At 35.7% G+C, this 22043-nt stretch overlaps 1 long non-coding RNA gene across 1 annotated transcript; it reads left to right on the forward strand.

Moving 5' to 3' along the window:
* The first annotated feature begins 378 nt into the window (after positions 1-378).
* LOC113308365 lies at positions 379-3817 on the forward strand. The gene is made up of 3 exons (XR_003339690.1): positions 379-1424; positions 2145-2530; positions 2984-3817. It is a non-coding gene; the product is annotated as an uncharacterized LOC113308365 (long non-coding RNA).
* Positions 3818-22043: the final 18226 nt, after the last annotated feature.

A 22043-nucleotide genomic window follows, 5' to 3' on the forward strand; every position in this document is an offset into this window, starting at 1 on the left:
ATTCCAAACAGTCTCGATTCATAACTTCGAATGAAACCATACTAGATATTATAACAGCCATATGAAAATCTATTCTTAAGATTGTTGGAAATTCTAAGGCTACGGATGCTATAAACGCAAGCAATGTTTGATCGAGGCGTGATACAATCACTGTCCTTAAGAATAGATTTCGCCCCTCATGGTGCAACACGGTTTAATGACGTCTATTCTCCAAGATTCAACGATCTCAATCCAGTAAGACTGCACTCTCTTACACCGGATTCTTGCGAACAATAAGATATCACTTTACTGTTGACACAATGTATATGCAGTGTAAGCATAGACACAAGTCAACACAATAGTATTTGCACATAGATTAGAGGAGAATGAGATTGACAGAAAAATTCCAGACCTTTTTTACAAGTGAGAAACCTCCATGCATTTATAGAGTTCTAGTAGATGCGTCTCTTGGGTCGAAACCCAAGTATACATTTAATCACTTCCATGAGTCTGTTCACTTGAGTGTTAACCAATCAACACTTCTTTTCACCAAATGATGCTATTTGTTCCTAACCATTTTCTGTGATCAATCCCTTCAAAACACCTGTTGATATCATAACTACTTTAAGGTAGTTATTAGTCATAACCGCCCGCAATGTATTTTGAAATACAACACCATAATACCAACAGAACAGAGTGAACTAATTTGTTCAATTTCAATGATTTTTCCTTCAATTTCAGTGTGTTCCGTCGATTTTTCCCTCCTCTCTCCATTCTCGATCTTTCTCCTCTCCATCGAACTCTTCTTCCTTCGAGAATTTATCATCTTCATCAAGTAACAGTACTGATCCCAGGCCAACCAACACAAATTTAATCCTAAATTTCGTTATTGAGACTGAAGGAGATTGGAGATTTCAGCAGATGGGATTTGAATCTGAACTGAGGAGTTGGAGAGTTGCAGAAGATTTAAGAAAGGGGGTGTTGTTGGTTGTTACTTTCTTGAAGAGTATTGAGCAGAATAAGGAGAAGCTGGTGATGATTACTGTGTTAATGAGTTTGATTTCAGAGGTTAGGGTTTGGAAAATCTGAGATTGAACTGAAGAGATGGTGATGAATTGGAAGATGGGTTGTGGTTGATTTGATGAGAAAGAAGATGGATGTGCTGTAGCTAGGTTAAAAAGTTCAGAATGGGTTTGATGATAAATGGTGATGGCAGTGATTGAGATGGAGAATCGAAGATATGTGATGTTATTGTTATTTTAAATTCTGAATTGTTTTTCGATCATTTTACTTTCATTCTAATTAAATGCTAATTACTGTTAATTTTTACAGGTTGATAAGCTTAAAAAGAAGTTAAGACATGAAGTGTGCATAGAGCTTTGTAGAGAGATTTCACTCGACCTTTGGGAGCTTTACCTCGTTTGCCTCCTTATCTCCCTCAAAATGTGAGTTTTGATTCGTGCTTCACAATTCCAGTTTCTTATTTTCGTAATCTCTACAGCTGTTTGGAGAATTTTCGAATTTTGATGAGCAGTACATTTCGAAGGTGTCCAATATACAGTCATCTATTTTCTTTAAAAAAAATTGGTTGCCAGACTAACTGGATTTGATTACTTCTTTGCTATATTCGGGTATGGGGTGTAATGAATCGAATTTTTTTTTCTTCAGTACATCATATTTGAGATATGGCGGGGTTAAATGTGATCTATTTAAGGCCTATATTGCAGTCCCCTTTAGCTATGGCCCTATGCTCTGCCCTTGGATACAACAGCTAAATATTGATTTTGTGTTTCTTTCTTTTCCTTCTCAATGGTTTTTTTGTCAGTCGCCTCTCAGACTTCTTGGCTCCATCAAAGAACGTTTTCACCTCTTAAACACATTACAAAAGAAGACCGAGGCCTGCCGTCTATTGCACTATATTGCCAGTTACACTTGATTTTTCGTGTGCGATTTCCAGTACCCTTCTTTTCTGTAGTTTTAACAATGAGCAGGCATATATTTTTGCAAAAAAAGAAAAGAAAAAGAGAGTAGGCATACGTTTGTAGCTGAAGTTTACTTTCACTGACCTAACATATATTTGCATAAGAATCTCATTTAGAGCACCTTAGTCTACTATTCTGAGGTTGAAAAATGTTAAACTAACCACTTACTTCGTCTCCCTGCAGGTCAGCAGCCCAACATTCTTGAGCAGCCACCAATGCTTTCCTAAGGGGCGATCATTACTCTACCCAAGAACTCTTGCGGAAGGCACATCCAGAGTGGATGACTGCTGAAAGTCTGAATTTTAAGGCAGCCCAAGAAATTTGAAGTATAAGGAATCACAAAAATGATGCATGGAAGCTAGACCTGCATGGTTTGCATGCATCTGAAGCTGTTCACGACGCCTTGAAAGAACGTCTTTGGAGGATTGAGACTCAATTCCCACTTACTGTGCATCCCAATAAAGTTGTCAAACCAATTCATTCCAGTAGTTACCTTAGCGTGGCCGGACAGACAGAAAAAGAGGAGGGAATGACATCACAGAGACCAGGGGTTTTACAAGTTATAACAGGTATGCAGCTTTATTAGGGGGATATTCCAGTAAAACATCTTACTTTAATTAAGATATTCTTATTTCGTCACATATATGAAATAGAACATGGATCCCATTTTTCACACTGTTTTGGCAATATTTACCCAGTAGATATTAGAAAAATAATCACACATTTTATGAATGAACATCCAATCGCCACCCACTTGAGTGGAGTGTCACGTTTACGAAGATCTCTCTTTCTACCCTGATGTGAGATTTTCGACTTGCATTCATTAATTATACTTATGCATCTTGTCTATTTAGTTCTGGATTGTGAATGCGTTTTCTTAACGCAGATGTTGTTTTTTCTTAATTGGTGCTGGTGATCTTTTTCAATTGCAAATGGTTGTTGTATTAGAACCATTATCAACATAATACAATTTTGGTGTTGTCTAATAACGACATAAGGTGGTATTGATTGTTAAATGTCAGGGGAAATTGAGCTCGTTGTAGGTGAACTGGGAAGAATGGATCGATTGCAGGTGGCTGTAGCTGCTGGCTGAGATGCAACGAGTGGATTTGGGTTGAAGCTGTTAACGTTTGCAGCCTTGAATATAGTTAGAATCAACTCCATGAACTAATGATTGCATGCACTAGAGAGTAGTATGCCGGTGGTCACATGGATCGATTTCAGGTGGTGGTCGTTTGGGTCCATCTGTGGCTAGAGATGCTTATGAGATACCAACAAGAAGTGGACATATGTGCTGGCTGGATTTTTAAGAGATTGCAGGCAATGTTGGTTGTTGTTTGAATCGGCCAGTTAACATGAATGCAGGTGTTTCAGTCTGTAGTAACTGGTGGGTGACTTAGACGTGGATGAACATTGGTGATGAAGTTCAGTTCTGCGGCCAGGGATGGATATAAGATGGTATGGTCGGATCTTGGGAGGATTTGCCGGAGTTTGTGCATCCCGTAATGACGAGATTTAGAAGGCTCAAGTCAAAGAAACTTTTTGCAATCAGTGGCCAAGAAGACAGTAAGAGATAAAAAGTGTTATTGGAATTGAATTTGGTTGCAGTTGTGTTGTAGCCTGGATGGAGAACGAATTGGCAGCAAAAATACTTGTGACTTAACAGCCTCCAAGAACCTCATGTAGATGCTATTTCAGATCCCAGACTAAGGCCAAAATGTGTGAACCGATCCATAAGAGCAGCAAAGGCATTTCCACTTGATGGACTCATACAAAGAATGGTGGTTCCAACAAAGTCCTGCCAATCTGGTGGCTTTTGCTGTATAACAACATTTAATCAAAACCCATCCAAATTTGAAAAGAAATTGAACAACGGTACTGGCTACTTCTCCAATAGAAAGAGCAATTACCATTTGCTGATATTAAAAAAAATACAAACAATGATTATCCATGATCGACACTTACATCTGAGACTAAACCCATTGCTTTCATGTTAGTAATGTTAAACTTATCAAGTGTTGTTCTGTTTTTGAAATCAAATAAGAATGGGTTGCACAGACGCGTAGACAGGGACAAGACACGACGCGGACGCGGATACTACAAAATTCTCAAAAAACTAGGACGCGGACACGTATATACATATTTTATTTATATATTATTTATATATATAATAATGTATTCATACAGTAAAGTCAAGTATTTCGATCCTAAAAATTAGAAAATGATGCTACATGTGTATAAATTTCAAAAGAAAAGAAGATATCGTTTGTTTATACACGCCGAAGATCAAACAATCGGTCACTATTAAACAAATGGCACAATCAAAATGCATTCTTAGAACAACACATGCGCAACTAAGGGTATACGTGATGTCATTTCCAATTACAAAACCCTAATAAAGATTTAAATTATTGATCTAAATGTTTGTCTTTCTTCATTTGGTTAATAATAGTAAAAATAAAGGAAGAAGTTTAAATGAAAATGGAAAAAAAATACGTCGGATACGCGTCATCGGTGCGTCCAAACCAGATGCGCGCAGGATGCACAAATTGGTGCGTCGGAAACTCGTCGTGTGAGTGTCCCACGCGCGTCCCGTATCTGACGCGAATCGGACGCAGCACGGCTCAAGAAATGGAGCGTCCGTGCAACCCAAAGATTTAAGCTTTGATTGGTTTCTAATTTCTACTACCGGTGGCCGAAACAGAGTACCTACCGTGTGTATTAGTAATGTACGAAACAAATGATTAGGAATACTATTGTGTGTATTAGTAATTTATGACAAAAAGTTTCTGAACATCTCTTTTATATTTTTTTCCATTACAAATTTGAATCCGTGCAATGTGGTGTCGTTTCGTCAAGTTTTTCGGTCGGCCCTTCTACAGTGTCGACCATTGTACTAGTAATTTTATTCTTTAGTTGAATTCCTTGCCTTTATTTCACCCTTTTTAATGTCGATGTATTTGATATTAATGTCATGTTAATATGCATTGCCTCTGATTTTATAACCGTGCTGGTGAATGATTACCCAACCAATGGGGTTGTTTATCTAACCATGAATTCAATAAAATTTCTTCACTAATTTCCTTTGGGTTATCTCTGCCCTTGTAGACCATTTCTTTGTGTTTGGAACTATGTTCGGTTTTGAGTGGTATAACTGATTTTTGGAGATTAAAAATGTTTGTAGGCACCTAAGTACTGTTTTCCATCATAAAATTTAAGTGTTGCATTAAATTTCTGAACTTGCCGATGACCCGTTTGCCAAAATGACTCAATGAGCTATGTTTTTGAAATATCAAACGCGACCTGAATTGATGGATAAATTTATTTTTTTTCTTGTTTTAAGTCTTTATTTTGATGTTGGTCAACGATAAATGAATCTTGTTTGAATGGTATTTACTTAAGGATTTTTTTCTCCATTTTATCATTTTTGTTGCTCCTTGTTTACGCATTTATATTTTCATGTCGATATTATTATTTTGCTGTCGTAACCCCTATTGGGTATTCGCTCACCTCGTTCTGTTTTGTTTTCCCACGGATTTTGAGGAGAGGTTGAGGCAGTAATCTAAGGAAGAGCTTAAGGCAAAATCTTGAGCAAAAATTGGTATTTTTGCTTGTATCTATAATATGTATATCATGGGGATCATCTGGGGTAGTCCTATGTTGCTTTTTAACTTTGTTATATTTACATATTGGTGGGATAAAGTCTTTATATGGTTTATATGGGAAATTCAGTTACGTCATAAGCGAAAGGGTTAATTTTCGGTGCATGTGGGTAAGCCTGTAAAATTCATTTTACTGTGATGTATTGCAACCTCAGTTTTCTACCTCTTTAGTTGAAGTTGAAAATGGTAGTAGACGTCGCTTAATTTGTTTTGTTTTACTTTGTTGAAAATGTACTGTGTTTAAATTTTTTTTTGTAGATTATCCTTAACGTTTACTGTGTATTTGCTACATTTCTCTACATTATGTTTTACTTTTAAATTTGTTTATTCTAAGCTTCGAATTGGACATATAAATTACTGAGTGTAGTTAATTACCGTATATACATGAACTGTAACTGGACCTAAGTACGTACTCCCAATTCTGAGTTGATTTTTCCCACCACTTGAGATTCCAATGTGTTAGAGCATAGCTTGGTTGAACCCACCAAGCATTGGTATGTCAAGTTTGGTTGTCATATTTTAGTGAACCAAAACTCATTTATAGAGTCGCTTGATTATATACTAGAGTCAACTTCGTATAGGTTAGCTTGAAAGTATTAGGATATGAGACATTACACGTATTACATGAAGATTTGAAGAATGTGAAGAAGTACGGAGCTACAACGATGACATAATCCTTCCACTTGAGGTTAGTAATATTTGACTTAAACTATTTCATTCCCTAACTTATCTTTCAAGTCGTGCATATTGAAAACATAACTGCGAAGCTATGAATGATTATACTCTAGTTAGACGTAGTATTAAGGAATACAATACGAAGTATAACGCTTATCTTTTGAACTTCGTATATAAGACATCAACATAATCGTTTGAATGCTATTGTGATTATGTATGGGTATGTGGTGAATATTTCATCCTAGGAAACAATGTTTTACATTCGTTTAAAGGAAGTAAATTCATGAACTTGTTTTGTGAATCGAAAGGGAAATCGCTAGGCTTATTGGTATTGTTATTCATTGCATATCTTTTGAACTACCAATATGTGTGATTAGTATAACCGCTCATGACTTGCTTATGTTCTTGATAAAACTATTCACAAGGCCTGACTTTTGTATTTGTATGACTTATATTAGTGAAACCGATCTTAAGTAATCACCTGAGATGGTATGATCGATTTAGTGTTATTGGTATGACCAACTCTAGGCAAAGGGGAACCGATCTTAGTAAGAGGTGCAACCGATCACAGAGGGGAATCGATCGTTCTAAGAGGTGCATCAAGTTTCTAGTTATTGGGAACCGATCCTATGAACATGTGCAACACGCTTTTAGAAATTGGGAACCGATCCTATGGACATGTGCAACAAATACAAGTTAGATACCATATATATGTGGGAACTGATCCTAGTACCTAGTCAACCAAGTTTTGGTAACTAGCGTGACTAATTCTAGTACCCACATGGAGGTAGAACCGAAACTTGTTTTGGTAGAACCGTGAAACCCGTGTTTGGTGATTTGATAGCTAATCAATCACATAGTTCTTGGAAGTCAGACGAACCAATTCTAAACTTGTTTGGAAGTGTGGCAAATCGATTCCAAGATTGTAAGTATAAAAAAGGACTTACAAAGCAAAGATGTCGACATGCTTTGAACATGTGCAGTAACGCTTATCTTTTAATGTTCAAAGATATTCCTTAATAGCTAAAGGAGAATACCGGATCGAAAATAAATTGAGAATATTTTAATTAAGGTTTTTAATTTTATATTTGGAAAATAAAAATTAGTAATGTGCATTTACTAATTGGAGATTTTCTTAGAGATTTCGGTCAATATTTGGACAAAGCATTTCCAAGAATTATGGAAAACGAATTTGGAATTTATTGCATATCCTGAGAATATTTTCGGTTTTGGAAATTCCTTGGTGTCCAAACTTCCTTGGTATATAAATATCAAAGTTTGCATTTCGAGCAAACTAATCCTCAAAGCCAGCAAAACTACCTAGTTGTGTTGTTACTGGTGGAGCCGCCTATTCGGAGAGGAAAGTAACCTAATTACGCGAAATATCTTACAGCCGCTCGGTTTAAAGACTTCTTTGGGATTGAGAAGCTCTATTAGTATCGTTGGTGGGAAACTAGATAATTGCGGTTTATGTTTTGTTTTCGATTGATTTTATTGACTAACTGTTGTTGAACTTTCATTGCACCTAGTTTGTTTATGCTTGAGAATCTTCTCTTCTGATATAAGATTCACTCAAAGTAGATCGAAGTTTCGACGGGGATCTTTAGACTGTTTGTAGATCTAAAGAGGTCTTGTTATAATCCATTGTTAATAGACTCCGTTCTATGTGTGATTGATCACAAGAGATTCAATATTGATTGTGTGCAGGTGTTTATTGAAGATCTAAGAATATTTCTGATTTGGGTTCATAATCTTTGGTGTGCACAATACTTGTTTTGGGTAAAGAGGATCCAACTATAATCGGTTTATCTTTGTGATAGATTGGATTGATTAGTTGAATAGATCGGCATCAATACGTTTCTTTGTGATTAAAAGTATTGATTGCAAAATCTTGACAATTAGTTTGGTAGTTGTTATTAGATAGATCTAAGGACCTGACAAAGGAGTTTATTGGGATAAACGGAAGAGCCTTTTGTCGAACTCATATCACTTGGTTGAAAAGAGTTGTTACCGAAAAAATTTGTTGTTCCTTTACTGTTTGGAATACGAACCAAATGAATTGTTCCAAGTACGTGACTTACTACAAGTCAGAGGTATGGGAATGCAGACGGAACTAGGTGAACTATAGGTTTAGTTGCTTGGTATCAACTATACGAAGTTGGGTTGATTTGTATAGCGGCTTAATCCTGAGAGTATTCAATTCTGGACAAGGTCCCGGGGTTTTTCTGCATTTGCGGTTTCCTCATTAACAAAATCTTGTTGTGTCATTCACCCTTTTTTTTATATAATTGTTGTTATTATAATTAAAAGTAAATTACACAAACGTTAATTCCTATTTACTTGATAGCAATCCTATTATGTTTGGTTAAGTCCGAACCTATTATCAAGTAAACATACTTCGTTGTTGTATTGTCTCTGAAAAAGTGGGGGTATAACAACCACATCCAATATTTCGCTTAACAATCTGTATGGACAAACTCCAATATACTTTCAAGAGAATCAACTAGACTCAATCTTAATAAAGTATATCAAAGAGTTTTATCTCTCTTTCTTGATTCAATTCTTTCTCAAGCAAATAGAAATCTGCGAGTCTAATTGGATACAAGAGAAATCACTTGAAAGGTACCAAAGACCAATGTTCAAGTATCAATCAATTTCAATCAACAACCAAACGTTGGATTTCCAATTGATTGATTCAAACGCACAACCTGTGATATTTCAATTATATAACAAAATATAATGCGGAATAGAAATAACACAGACACCAGAATTTTGTTAACGAGGAAACCGCAAAAGCAGAAAACCCCCGGGACCTAGTCCAGATTGAACACACACTGTATAAAGCCGCTACAGACACTAGCGTACGACAAACTAACTTCGGTCTGGACTGTAGTTGAACCCCAATCAATCTCACACTGATCCAAGGTACAGTTATGCTCCTACGTCTCTGATCCCAGCAGGATACTGCGCACTTGATTCCCTTAGCTGATCTCACCCACAACTAAGAGTTGCTACGACGCAAAGTCAAAGACTTTAATAAACAAATTTGTATCACACAGAAAAATCTACAGGAATAGATAAATCTGTCTCCCACAGAAATACCTACAAGTTTTTGTTCCATCTTTTGATAAATCAAGGTTTACAAGAACCAATTGATAAACCAGACTTAAATTCCCAAAGAACATCCTAGTATTATCAATCACCTCACAATAATATTCTTAATCGACGCGGCGAAAGATGATATTGTGGAATCACAAACGATGAGACGAAGATGTTTCTGATTATATAAATCTCAAGCCAACTGTTACGATTGTACTCAAAACGATAGAAGATGCAAGATCAGATCACACAACTACGAGAAAGTAGTATCGGTCTGGCTTCACAATCCCAATGAAGTCTTTAAGTCGTTAACCTGGTTTACAAGAAGAAACCTAAGGTTAAAGGAGAATCGACTCTGGCTAATACAACTAGTATCACACAGGAGGTGTGGGGATTAGGTTTCCCAGTTGCTAAAGTTCTCCCTTATATAGTCTTTCAAATCAGGGTTGCAATCAATGTTAGCTTGGTATCAAAGCATTCAATATTCACCGTTAGATGAAAACCTGATAAGATTCAAGCTAATATCTTTCAACCGTTGGATCGAAAACTTTGCTTGTTACACACAAATGAAATGCACGATTTTAGGTTTGTGTAACCGTACCCAAACATGTACATTTGTTGGTTCAACAATAGTTAACCAAATGGTTAGCCATATGAGCACTTTCATATCAACCATATTCTTCTTCACCATAACTAGTTCAAATGACTCAAATGAAAAGTTAGAGAGTTGTTCAATTGCAAGGAAATCTTATGTAACTACACAAGATACAATTGAAGCAAAAACGATTTGATTCGCTCGAATCGATTCATGAACTTTATAGCCACGGTTTGCATTTAGCATTCCTTATTTAATATAAATAAGTTCACAAACAATCGTCTTTAGATATAACTAGCTTAAGTTCGCAGACCTAGTTCGCGGACTTAAGTTCCCGGAAGGAGTTCTCAAACTCCAGCAGATATTCTCGAGTTGAGAACTTCCGCCAGTTCGAGGACTGGGTTCGCGGACTGAGTTCACGGATCTTGTTCCGGTTCTCTTGATCAACAAATTTCGCAAACTTCGGTTCAAGGAAAAAGGACTTATACATATATGTGTTACCACACAATGCTTATATCCAACATTGGTTATATAATCTAAACTCTCATTTCAATCGTTGAAACATTCTTAGAGGACGTTATATAGTTGTTTTTCACAAATCATTTTTCGTCAAAGCAATTTTCAAAGTTATTGAAACATATCATGACTTTCGTCACTAGGTAAATATGAACTTGGCCAAAGCGAAAGCTTACCAACACATATTTCGAGAAATAGATAGGCAAGATAAACTCGGCTCGAAATAGCAAATGTGTATAATCTAAGTCTATATAGCAAAACGACTTTTGTCTCAAGATAGGAGATATAGTAGATAGAGTTTTGAGTGATAGATAAGTTCAAGTCTCCACATGTACCTTTTAGTCGATGAAGTTCCACCAGTTCCTTGAGTAGTCCTTCGTATTGTATGATGATTTCCATGGAGTTCTTGAGCTCAACTACACTTTCTATTCTATTCCGAGACTTAGCTATAGTAGACTAGAAATCAAGACTTATAGTTTTGATCACTAACATTGACAAACATGCTTGAGATAGCAACGCATGCGAGTTCGATCGAGCGATGCTCTAACAATCTCCTCCTTTGTCAATTTTAGTGACAAAACTATCAATACATATGGAATACAAAAAATAAATGAATTAACTTTTGTAGCTCCTATTCCACGTGCCTAATCTTCAACATTACTCGAAATCTTCGTCACTTCCAAGTACTCCAATGATTCCAAAGGTTGTAAGTTCAGCATCATCGTTGTCGAAAATCCGTAGCTATAACAACGAGAAAACAAGAGTTCTCAATCATTGTTATACAGTGTCATAGTATCATTATATAGTATCAAAGTTCAATTGTATCACAACTTCGACAAAAATACTATGGTGATATGTATCACTCCCCCTTAGTCAATACTCCATCTCACATGAAAACCACTCCCCCTTACATAATGATCCAAAAATCATATATATTTGTAGTGTGAACTACATATTAATTTTCCCCCTTTTTGTCAATAAAATTGACAAAGGTACGAAAACGGGATCCTAATGAAATTTCCAAAAGAGATATTTCATGAACAAAAGAAAACATATATCAACTTGTTTAGATGCAATCATAAAGCCGAAGCTAAATGCATTCATCAAGGAGTTTATAAAGATACAAGATAACCCCTATAATATTCCACAGCCGCACTCCCCGCAAAGATTTGGTAATTAAGCACAAGTTCAATTAAGAAATCTCCCCCATAATATGTCATTCCCGAAAGAACAACAAGAGCGACCTTAATTTCAAAAGAAAAGAAGGATTTCTTTGGACATAACAAATCACATACAAGTATGAATTTGAATCCAAAATACTCAATTAAATTAACCACAAGAGAACCCATGATTAATTTAATAGGAAATGCTCAACATAAGTGAACTTATGGAGACTCAAAAATACTCAATTAGATTAATCACAAGAGAACCCATAATGAATCTAATCGGAATACACAACCAAATTAACCACAAAAAGTAATCAATTTAATTGGTCATGCTCGAAATAAGAAAACTTAAGGAACAACTAAATAACCAAACGAGGATGATTAATTTAGTTGATCATGCTCGACATAAAATACCTCACGGAGCAACAACTAAGCTAAGAATAACTCAGTCGATTGTGCTCAACATAAGACACCTTATGGAACAACACAGTATATGCACAAAAAATTGTAGACCGGAGGTCGACCAAATACTGTGGAATAAGCAAGGATTCGTTCTATTTTCCATCACCATTTACACAATGACATACAATAGACATAATCCTTGTGAACAAAAGATTTTAACCTATCTTCCATCAAAAATTGACATAATAGGCTTAACTTTTGTATTGTCGAAAGTTCATTCCTTCTTTTATCAACACATGCATATCGACATACAAATGACTTAACTTTTGACAAGGTATGGTACAATCACAGTTCACGGACGCAAACACACATATCCCATAACAAATTGCAATATATAAAACCATAAAGATTAATACTGCAAAAACTCATCTTCCAAACAATTTTAGAATTTAAACCAATAAATCTAAAAACATGAAGATGAAAACGTTTGACATAGCTATGTGTAATCACAATAATGGCTATTCCAAACACTGGTTATTCTTCTTAAATAAAACAAGAAATAGAAGATTTACTAGACATTAAACTAAACTCGGTCAACAACTAGGGATTGAACATGGACGAGCTCATCAGTTGCCTTCTTCAGTTTGTTTTTCAGAAAATCAAGATTCCTTGTTGCAATTTCGAGTTGTTCACGTACGACTTTAAAATCTTGAAGAAGATTTCCTAGGCATCAACACAAACTCGTAATGCACATATAAGCTGATTTGTCCTTAGAGGGTAGAATCAATCTTTTTACCCGGATTTACACCAAGAATAGCTACCAAAGGCGTATAAAAAGATTTTCTTAACAAATAAGAACATACAAAGTCATTAACGACCATGCACAATAGTTCACATAAGATGATTGTGAACATTCAAGAACCCGATAGCATTGTGTACTACTGCCCAATCTTGAACTTCCTTGTTTGTGATTCACCAACAATATTCTTTTAAAAGCTACAAATGAGCTTAGAAGAGTATTACTCCAAGAATCCAAGTGCCCAAGTCCGAGAGAAGTGGAACAAGTGCGACGAAATGGAGAAAAACACTCAAAAACAAGATACGGGACAAAAACCAACCCCAACTCCTCCAAATTTAGGATTTCTCAACACCATTTTGAAGATACTTCAAATAGGAAGAGGATGAAAAAAGAATGAGGTCATTCCGAGTTCGGACGAAGAAGTTACGGTCAAAATTGTTTTACCAAATATCGACGTCAAGTATGCATATGGCTTTGCAAACGAATTTTCGTATCCTGGAGCAGTATGCAAACGGGTATGTGTACATAAACCCCTAGATTTTGATTTTAAATGATATTATGCGTATCTGATATGTCTACCATGTAGTCCAAACACTCCAAACGATTATTTTCAAACCGGAACATTTAAGAACCTTAAACACAAGGTACATAGATCATCATAAAACTTGCTCAAGCTTAGAGACATACATTTTTAGAAGAATCTGATCGAATTCTACAATGTTATCAAGCATTCAAAATCTTACCCAACATAATATGTGTGCCCCAGTTCTTATGCTTCCCTCACCGTATACATAACATGGCATTTCTTGGTGAGGATGCATTTCCAACACAATCAAGTTGTGTTGAGGTGATCAATGTCTTGCTCACCATGGCACCAAGAGAGAGTTTCTTTCGAGCAACTCATACATCTTGTAGTGTTGAGAAACACCGAAGGAATTGTTTTTGTAAGTCTATCAAAGAACTTCAAGAGAACCCCAAAAGATTTGTGTTTCTGATTTCTTGTTTTCCAACTTATAAAAAAAAGTTTCTGCAGTTAGTTTTTAGTACTGCGAAGGGAAACTCTTTTGATAAAAAGAGACGTCCTAGATTCTTCATAAAAGAAGACAATACTACTATCTTGATGGGAAGTATCAGGAATTGAGCAATAAATCGATTCATGCTTTGAGGTGATGCAGTCTAAAGACTGAGATTTAAACTCCTCTTGTAATTCGTTCAGTATGTTACAACCAATTGGATTACACAGAGGAGAAACATGGTTTTGAGTGATTATTAAATCAATATCAACCTCAACCTCAACATGAACATTATTCATCATAACGAGATTCAGCCTATCAAGAGATTCTTCTTTTTTCTGGAGGTATACCTCAACATCAAGTGATAAGCTTTCTAGTTTCTTTTCAAGCCCTGAGAACACTTCAAGGGATTTTAAACCTGGAGGAGGTTTAGACAGAATTTCTTCTATAGATTTTATTAAATCAGTCATAGAAGAGAATTCTGAAATCCCTGGATCTCGTGGTGCATTTATTGAGATAGCACTACTGTCCATAGAGTCAGACCGCTACAAACACATACTTATGAGGTCTTTAAACGTGTTAACCTGCTCTGATACCAATTGAAAAAGTGGGGGTACAACAACCACACCCAATATTTCTCTTAGCAATCTGTATGGACAAACTCCAATATACTTTCAAGAGAATCAACTAGACTCAATCTTAATAAAGTATATCAAAGAGTTATATCTCTCTTTCTTGATTCAATTCTTTCTCAAACAAATAGAAGCGAGTCTAATTGAATACAAGAGAAATCACTTGAACGGTACCAAAGACCAATGTTCAAGTATCAATCAATTTCAATCAACAACCAAAGGTCGGATTTCCAATTGATTGATTCAAACGCACAACCATTGATATTTCAATTATATAAAAAAATATAATGCGGAATAGAAATAACACAGACACCAGAAATTTCTTAACGAGGAAACCGCAAAATCAGAAAAACCTCGGGACCTAGTCCATATTGAACACACACTAAATTAATACGCTCCAAACACTAGCCTACTACAAACTAACTTCGGTCTGGACTGTAGTTGAAACCCAATCAATCTCACACTGATCCAAGGTACAGTTATGCTCCTACGTCTCTGATCCCAGCAGGATACTACGTACTTGATTCCCTAAGCTGATCTCACCCACAACTAAGAGTTGCTACGATCCAAAGTCTAAGACTTTAATAAACAAATATGTATCACACAGAAAATTCTACATGAATAGATAAATCTGTCTCCCACAGAAAAACCTACAAGTTTTTGTTTCGTCTTTTGATAAATCAAGGTGAAGATGAACCAATTGATAAACCGGACTTATATTCCCGAAGAACAACCTAGTATTATCAATCACCTCACAATAATCTTAATCGATGCGGCGAAAGAAGATATTGTGGAATCACAAACAATGAGACGAAGATGTTTATGATTACTTTTCAATCTTGCCCATCGGAGATATAAATCTCAAGCCAAACATTACGATTGTACTCAAAACGATAGAAGATGCAAGATCAGATCACACAACTACGAGAAAGTAGTATCGGTCTGGCTTCACAATCCCAATGAAGTCTTTAAGTCGTTAACCTGGTTTACAAGAAGAAACCGAAGGTTAAAAGAGAATCGACTCTAGCTAATACAACTAGTATCACACAGGAGGTGTAGGGATTAGGTTTCCCAGTTGCTAGAGTTCTCCATTATATAGTCTTTCAAATAAGGGTTTGCAATCAATATTAGTTTGGTAACAAAGCATTCAATATTCACCGTTAGATGAAAACCTGATTAGATTCAAGCTAATATCTTTCAACCGTTGGATCGAAAACTTATCTTGTTACACACAAATGAAATGCACGATTTTTAGGTTTGTGTAACCGTACCCAAACATGTACATTTGTTGATTCAACAATAGTTAACCAAATGGTTAGCCATATGAGCACTTTCATATCAACCATATTCTTCTTCACCATAACTAGTTCAAATGACTCAAATGAACTAGTTAGAGAGTTGTTCAATTGAAAGGAAATCTTATGTTACTACACAAGACACAATCGAAGCAAAAACGATTTGATTCACTCGAATCGGTTCATGAACTTTATAGCCACGGTTTGCATTTAGCATTCCTTAGTTAATATAAATAAGTTCATGAACAATCGTCTGTAGATATAACCAGCTTAAGTTCGCAGACTTAGTTCGCAGACTTAAGTTCCCGGAAGGAGCTCTTAAACTCCAGCAGATATTCTCGGGTCGAGAACTTCCGCCAGTTTGCGGACTGGGTTCGCGGACTGAGTTCACGGCTCTTGTTCCGGTTCTCTTGATCAACAAAGTTCGCAAACTTCGGTTCAAGGAAAAGGGACTTATACATATATGTGTTGCCACACAATGCTTATATCCAACATTGGTTATATAATCTAAACTCTCATTTCAATCGTTGAAACATTCTTTGAGGACGTTATATAGTTGTTATTCACAAACCATTTTTCGTCAAAGCAATTTTCAAAGTGATTGAAACATATCATGACTTCGTCACTAGGTAAAGATGAACTTGGCCAAAGCGAAAGCTTACCAACACATATTTCGAGAAATATATAGGCAAGATAAACTCGGCTCGAAATAGCAAATGTGTATAATCTAAGTCTATATAGCAAAACGACTTTTGTCTCAAGATAGGAGATAGAGTAGATAGACTTTTGAGTGATAGATAAGTTCAAGTCTCCACATGTACCTTTTAGTCGATGAAGTTCCACCAGTTCCTTGAGTAGTCCTTCGTATTGTATGATGATTTCCATGGAGTTCTTGAGATCAACTACACTTTCTATTCTATTCCGAGACTTATCTATAGTAGACTAGAAATCAAGACTTATAGTTTTGATCACTAACATTGACAAACATGCTTGAGATAGCAACGCATGCGAGTTCGATCGAGCGATGCTCTAACAATCTCCTCCTATGTCAATTTTAGTGACAAAACTATCAATACATATGAAATACAAAAAATAAATGAATTAACTTTTGTAGCTCCTATTCCACATGCCTAATCTTCAACATTACTCGAAATCTTCGTCACTTCCAAGTACTCCAATGATTCCAAAGGTTGTAAGTTCAGCATCATCGTTGTTGAAAATCCGTAGTTATAACAACGAGAAAACAAGATTTCTAAATCATTTTTATACAGTGTCATAGTATCATTATATAGTATCAAAGTTCAATTTATCACAACTTCGACAACAATACTATGGTAATATGTATCACTCCCCCTTAGACAATACTCCATCTCACATGGAAACCACTCCCCCTGACATAATGATCCGAAAACCATATATATTTGTAGTGTGAACTACATATTAATTCTCCCCCTTTTTGTCAATATAATTGACAAAGGTACGAAAACGGGATCCTAATGAAATTTCCAAAAGAGACATTTCATGACCAAAAGAAAGCATATATCAACTTGTTTAGATGCAATCATAAAGTCGAAGCTAAATGCATTCATCAAGGAGTTTATAAAGATACAAGATAACCCCTATAATATTCCACAACCGCACTCCCCACAAAGATTTGGCAATTAAGCACAAGTTCAATTAAGAAATCTCCCCCATAATATGTCATTCCCGAAAGAACAACAAGAGCGACCTTAATTTCAAAAGAAAAGAAGGATGTCTTTGGACATAACAAATCACATACAAGTATGAATTTGAATCTAAAATACTCAATTAAATTAACCACAAGAGAACCCATGATTAATTTAATCGGAAATGCTCAGCATAAGTGAACTTATGGAAACTCAAAAATACTCAATTAGATTAATCACAAGAGAACCCATAATTAATCCAATCGTAATACACAACCAAATTAACCACAAAAATTAATCAATTTAATTGGTCATGCTTGACAGAAGAAAACTTACGGAGCAACAACTAAATAATCAAACGAGGATGATTAATTTAGTTGAACATGCTCGACATAAAATACTTCACGGAGCAACAACTAAGAATAACTGAGTCGATTGTGCTCAACATATGACACTTTATGGAACAACACAGTATATGCACAAAAATTGTAGACCGGAGGTCGACCATATACCGTGGAATAATCAAGGATTCATTCTATTTTCCATCACCATTTACACAATAGACATAATCCTTGTGAACAAAAGATTTTAACCTATCTTCCATCAAAAATTGACATAATAGGCTTAACTTTTGTATTGTCAAAAGTTCATTCCTTCTTTTATCAACACATGCATATCGACATATAAAGGACTTAACATTTGACAAGATATGGGACAATCACAGTTCACGGACGCAAACACACATATCCCATAACAAATTGGAATATAATAAAACCATAAAGATTAATACTGCAAAAAATCATCTTCCAAACAATTTTAGAATTTAAACCAATAAATCTAAAAAAATGAAGATGAAAACGTTGGACATATCTATGTGTAATCACAATAATGGCTATTCCAAACACTAGTTATTCTTCTTAAACAAAACAAGAAATAGAAGATTTACTAGACATTAAACTAAACTCGGTCAGCAACTAGGGATTGAACATGTACGAGCTCATCAGTTCCCTTCTTCAGTTCGTGTTTCAGAAAATCAAGATTCCTTGTTGCAATTTCGAGTTGCTCACGTACGACTTTAAAATCTTGAAGAATATTTCCTAGGCATCAAGACAAACTCGTAATGCACATATAAGCTGATTTGTCCTTAAAGGGTAGAATCAATCTTTTTCGCCCGGATTTACACCAAGAATATCTACCAAAGGTGTATAAAAAGATTTTCTTAACAAAGAAGAACATACAAAGTCATTAACGACCATGCACAATAGTTAACATAAGATGATTGTGAATATTCAAGAACCCGATAACATTATGTACTACTGCCCATTCTTGAACTTCCTTCTTTGTGATTCACCAACAACATTCTTGTAAAAGCTACAGATGAGCTTAGAAGAGTATTACTCCAAGAATCCAAGTGCCCAAGTTCAAGAGAAGTGGAACAAGTGCGACGAAATGGAGAAAAACACTCAAAAACAAGATAGGGGAAAAAAACCAACCCCAACTCCTCCAAATTTAGGATTTATCAACACCATTTTGAAGAGAATTCAAAGAGGAAGAGGATTCGAAAAGAATGAGGTCATTCCGGGTTCGGACGAAGAAGTTACGGCCAAAGAATTTTACCGAATATCGACGTCAAGTATGCATACGGGTTTGCAAACGAATTTTTGTATCCTGGAGCAGTATCCAAACGGGTATGCGTACTTAAACCCCTGGATTTTGATTTTAAATGATGTTATGCATACTTGGTATGTGTACCATGTAGTCCAAACATCCCGAACTATTATTTTCAAACCGGAACATTTAAGAACCTTAAATAGAAATCAAGTTAGATAGAAATGAACGATACACAGGGTACATAGATCATCATAAAACTTGCTCAAGCTTAGAGACATACATTTTTAGAAGAACCCGATCGAATTCTACAATGTTATCAAGCATTCAAAATCATACCCAACATAATATGTGTGCCCCAGTTCTTATGCTTCCCTCACCGTATACATAACATGGCATTTCTTGGTGAGGATGCATTTCCAACACAATCAAGTTGTGTTGAGGTGAGCAATGTCTTGCTCACCATGGCACCAAGAGAGAGTTTCTTTCGAGCAACTCTTACATCTTGTGGTGTTGAGAAACACCGAAGGAATTGTTTTTATAAGTCTATCAAAGAACTTCAAGAGAACCCCAAAAGATTTGTGTTTCTGATTTCTTGTTTTCCAACTTATAAAAAAAAGTTTCTACAGTTAGTTTTTAGTACTGCGAAGGGAAACTCTTTTGATAAAAATAAACGTCCTAGATTCTTCATAAAAGAAGACAATACTACTATCTTGATGGGAAGTATCAGGAATTGAGCAATAAATCGATTCATGCTTTGAGGTGATGCAGTCTAAAGACTGAGATTTAAACTCCTCTTGTAATTCGTTCAGTATGTTACAACCAATTGGATTACACAGAGGAGAAACATGGTTTTGAGTGATTATTAAATCAATATCAACCTCAACCTCAACATGAACATTATTCATCATAACGAGATTCAGCCTATCAAGAGATTCTTCTTCTTTCTGGAGGTATACCTCAACATCAAGAGATAAGCTTTCTAGTTTCTTTTCAATCCCTGAGAACACTTCAAGGGATTTTAAACCTGAAGGAGGTTTAGACAGAATTTCTTCTACAGATTTTATTAAATCAGTCATGGAAGAGAATTCTGAAATCCCTGGATCTCGTGGTGCATTTATTGAGATAGCACTACTGTCCATAGAGTCAGATCGCTACAAACACAGACTTATGAGGTCTTTAAACGTGTTAACCTGCTCTGATACCAATTGAAAAAGTGGGGGTACAACAACCACACCCAATCTTTCTCTTAGCAATCTGTATGGACAAACTCCATTATACTTTCAAGAGAATCAACTAGACTCAATCTTAATAAAGTATATCAAAGAGTTATATCTCTCTTTCTTGATTCAATTATTTCTCAAACAAATAGAAGCGAGTCTAATTGAATACAAGAGAAATCACTTGAACGGTACCAAAGACCAATGTTCAAGTATCAATCAATTTCAATCAACAACCAAAGGTCGGATTTCCAATTGATTGATTCAAATGCACAACCTGTGATATTTCAATTATATAACAAAATATAATGCGGTATAGAAACAACACAGACACCAGAATTTTGTTAACGAGGAAACCGCAAAAGCAGAAAAACCCCGGGACCTAGTCCAGATTGAACACACACTGTATTAAGCCGCTACAGACACTAGCCTACTACAAACTAACTTAGGTCTGGACTGTAGTTGAACCCCAATCAATTTCACACTGATCCAAGGTACAGTTATGCTCCTATGTCTCTGATCCCAGCAGGATACTACTCACTTGATTCCCTTAGCTGATCTCACCCACAACTAAGAGTTGCTATGACCCAAAGTCGAAGACTTTAATAAACAAATATGTATCACACTGAAAAATCTACATGAATAGATAAATCTGTCTCCCACAGAAATACCTACAAGTTTTTGTTCCGTCTTTTGATAAATCAAGGTGAACAAGAACCAATTGATAAACCGGACTTATATTCCTGAAGAACATCCTAGTATTATCAACCACCTCACAATAATCTTAATCGACGTAGCGAAAGAAGATATTGTGGAATCGCAAACGATGAGACGAAGATGTTTGTGATTAATTTTCTATCTTGCCTATCGGAGATATAAATCTCAAGCCAATCGTTACGATTGTACTCAAAACGATAGAAGATGCAATATCAGATCACACAACTATGAGAAAGTAGTATCGGTCTGGCTTCACAATCCCAATGAAGTCTTTAAGTCGTTAACCTGGTTTACAAGAAGAAACCTAAGGTTAAAGGAGAATCGACTCTAGCTAATACAACTTAGGTTTGTGTCACCGTTCCCAAACACGTACATTTGTTGGTTCAACTATAGTTAACCAAATGGTTAGCCATATGAGCACTTTCATATCAACCATATTCTTCTTCACCATAACTAGTTCAAATAACTCAAATGAACTAGTTAGAGAGTTGTTCAATTGCAAGGAAATCTTATGTAACTACACAAGACACAATCGAAGCAAAAACGATTTGATTCACTTGAATCGGTTAATGAACTTTATAGCCACGGTTTGCGTTTAGCATTCCTTAGATAATATAAATAAGTTCACAAACAATCGTCTTTAGATATAACCAACTTAAGTTCGCAGACTTAGTTCGCGGACTTAAGTTCCCGGAAGGAGTTCTCAAACTCCATCAGATATTCTCGGGTCGAGAACTTCCTCCAGTTCGCGGACTGAGTTCATGTCTCTTGTTCCGGTTCTCTTGATCAACAAAGTTCGCAAGCTTCGTTTCAAGGAAAAATTACTTATACATATATTTGTTGCCACATAATGCTTATATCCAACATTGGTTATATAATCTAAACTCTGATTTCAATCATTGAAACATTCTTAGAGGACGTTATATAGTTGTTATTCACAAACCATTTTTCGTCAAAGCAATTTTCAAAGTGATTGAAATATATCATGACTTTCGTCACTAGATAAAGATGAACTT

The sequence above is a fragment of the Papaver somniferum genome, chromosome 9, assembly GCF_003573695.1.
Source record: "Papaver somniferum cultivar HN1 chromosome 9, ASM357369v1, whole genome shotgun sequence".
Classification (NCBI taxonomy): Eukaryota; Viridiplantae; Streptophyta; class Magnoliopsida; order Ranunculales; family Papaveraceae; genus Papaver; species Papaver somniferum.